The sequence below is a fragment of the Lethenteron reissneri genome, chromosome 41, assembly GCF_015708825.2.
Source record: "Lethenteron reissneri isolate LAM-NWPU_2019-01 chromosome 41, ASM1570882v1, whole genome shotgun sequence".
Lineage (NCBI taxonomy): Eukaryota > Metazoa > Chordata > Hyperoartia > Petromyzontiformes > Petromyzontidae > Lethenteron > Lethenteron reissneri.
Genome location: NC_083819.1, coordinates 4465958 through 4469045, shown reverse-complemented (window position 1 = coordinate 4469045; position 3088 = coordinate 4465958). Strand labels below are relative to the sequence as shown.

At 47.9% G+C, this 3088-nt stretch overlaps 1 non-coding gene across 1 annotated transcript; it reads left to right on the top strand.

Moving 5' to 3' along the window:
* Nucleotides 1-1744: 1744 nt before the first annotated feature.
* Nucleotides 1745-1853, top strand: LOC133352825 (U6 spliceosomal RNA). The gene has a single exon (XR_009756304.1). It is a non-coding gene; the product is annotated as a U6 spliceosomal RNA (small nuclear RNA).
* The last annotated feature ends 1235 nt before the right edge of the window (nt 1854-3088 follow it).

Below are 3088 nucleotides of genomic sequence, written 5' to 3'. Positions count from 1 at the left end.
CGAAACGCCGTATGCTATTATTTAATTTATTATTTCTTTCTACATGACTTTTACCGAAAGAACCAAAGAGTAATTCCTGCAGTCACGAAAGCTCCAAATCAAGTTTGAATGAGGAGGGTGTTGCAGTTGTGTTTGCCCGAACGTGCGCGCGTGCGCGCGTGTGTACGCGTGTGCGCGTGTGTGTAGGCGTCTCTATCTCACCTTTAATTTATGAATGGTGATTCGCCAGCCACGCAATGTCTTTGTCTGGCGTGTTTGGCATCTGTACGGGCCACTGTGGGGAGTGGCAGGACAAGGTCGTTATTTTGTTGTATCGCATCACGGCTGTGCTCATACTTGACCGGTCAGACCCTCATCGTCGAGGTAAAGGTTCAGCCCTGCAATGTCTTACTCGGGCCACTGCTGGCAGAAGGGTCTCGTCTCGAGTGAGCGCTAGAGGGGCCCTCTAAGACGAGAGGGCGTTTGGCTAACTCTTCCTTGCAAGGCCGGAGTCTTGCAAGAGGTTGGCGTACCCACACCTCACCTCACCACACACAAATTCCATGTTGGAGGCCAATACACGTAAAAAAAAATGTTATTGAGAAGTAGGTCAAATAATTTGTTTATTTGAATTATAATGTAATGGCAAATGCTTTTAACTTTTTATAACCATAATACAAAAAAATGACTACTTAATGACAATCACTGGCATCGTCTGCTCCGAATTGACGCATTGTGCTTTTTCTAAACTCTTGCTCCTGGATAAAACACGGCCGCGATTGTAATTGGACTCAGGCTTCAGGTGTCGCTTAGTATCCAGTATCGTCCACACATTATTCGACGGCATTCCAAGGACGTGTACATCTGTTCAACACGTAGTAGGCTTTCGCGACCAATATTATTTCTCAGATGTAAATGTAAAATGTGTCGTTAAACCCGCCAATTAGTAAGGATCGTCACGTAAACAAAACCCGCCAATCGTTACGAGTTCACAGCACCCCGCTTGTGTGTTGGAAAGTAAACCCACAACATTTACTATGCGAGTTCTGTGACGTTTCGCCGGTAATTAGGGACCGATAAATCTGTATCTTGTTGTGGATTGTGATATTTAGTGATAGGTTTTTACCCTTTCAACTGGTACAAAAACTGACACCTTTATTTTTTGTACCAGTTGAAAGGGTAAAAACCTATCACTATATTTTGCCACTGGTAAAGGAGGTCTCAGTGTAAATGCTTACCCCGAGCTCTCAATACTCTGATAGTGCGCTGTTTTTGAGTTGTACGCCTTTTGGCGTCATCTGGTCCAACACCAATAGAGACTAGGCTCTAAGAAAAGCTGTCTCGGGTGTGGACCAATCAACTTCAAGGACAGTGCATATCATTATCATCATCAGAGTTGTTTCTTTTTGTTTGCATTTTGACTGCTTGTGTTGTGGTTATTGCAAACATGATGCCTTGTATAAAGGTGTCAGTTTTCGTACCAGTTGAACGGGTAAAAACCCAATCACTATATTTTGCCACTGGTAAAGAAGGTCTCATGATTGTGATATTTTTTGAAAGGGGGGGGGGGGTAGCGGATTTCGTCCTTCTTGATCTTAGACGAGCGCTCGGTCCGCTCTGACCCATGTGGGGCCCCTGCCGCAGTTGCACCGCCTACGCACTCGATAGCTCACGTCCAACACGTCTGCTGCGCTCACCCCTCCCTCGTGTTCTCTCGCTATCTCTCTCTGTCTCTCGCTATCTCTCTCACTCTCTCTTTCTCTCGATATCTCGCTCCGCCAGTACATATACTAAAATGGGAACGATACAGCGAAGATTAGCATGGTCTCGGCGCAAGGATGACATGCACATTCTCCCTCGCTATCTCTCTCTGTCGTCCGAGATACCCCATCGCGTAAAACTCATCGGCCAAAACGGGAACACGCATCACCGTCGACAGAAGTGTGCGGCCAGAATGCGTTGCTCGCCGCCGCGTATGAGCCAACGCATTCACTTCGCTCGCGGGACACGCGTGGCCAGGCAGAGGGCTTGTCCGCTTCACTTTTGTTGTTGTTGCTGTTGTTGTTGGGGGGCTACCAGGGCGTAGAGTCACGACAACCGACGCAGGCTTAGTCGTACCCTCGATCGTGAGCTTCTTTGTCGGCATATTGAGAACGCACGTGTTTTTTTTTCATTTGAATAGAAGTCGTTTACGAACGCGTCATGGAAGTCTTTAGTTGTTTTGTGGGCTGAAGGGCAAGATAAGGGGGGTTAGCAGGGGGGGGGGGGTACAGACCACGGAACAACATGGGCCAGTGAAACACGTGCGCATACGTGACACACACACACGCACGCGCGAATTTTTAATGTATACCATCATCTATCCGCTGCTGGATGAAGACTTTCCGCCAAAAACTGCCGCCAACCGTTCCACGCGGTGCCGCGCTGCAAATATCCACGCAGCAGCTTCGCTCCGGGGATGATTTCATCGCTCCATCTCTTCGCGTGGCCCTTCCCGCTTGACCGTCACTCCGCGCGGAGCCTCCGCGACTTCCCTCCTTTCGCCACTTGTCCACAACAAGGCCACTTTACTCGTCTTAACAGTCAACGCGTGATGTCACCAACCCGCACATGTGCTTCTGCTTCTTCGTCTTCTTCTTCCTGTTTCTCATGTTACATCGCGGAACAATTCACGAGTTACGGACTGACAACAACAACAACAAAATGACTGGACGTTGTTGTTAAGTGTTTGGCTTCAGTACCAGCATTATCAACAGATGGAACAGCAGCAGCATTATCAGCAGCAGCAACAGCAGTAGCAGCAGCAATAGCAGCAGCATTATCAACAGATGTGACAGCAGCATTAGCATAAGCAACAACAGCAGTAGCAGCAGCAGCAACAGCAGCAGCATTATCAACAGATGTGACAGCAGCATTAGCATAAGCAACAACAGCAGTGGTAGCAGCAATAGCAACAGCATTATCAACAGATGTGACAGCAGCATTAGCATAAGCAACAACAGCAGTAGCAGCAGCAGCAACAGCAGCAGCATTATCAACAGATGTAACAGCAGCATTAGCATAAGCAACAACAGCAGTGGTAGCAGCAATAGCAACAGCATTATCAACA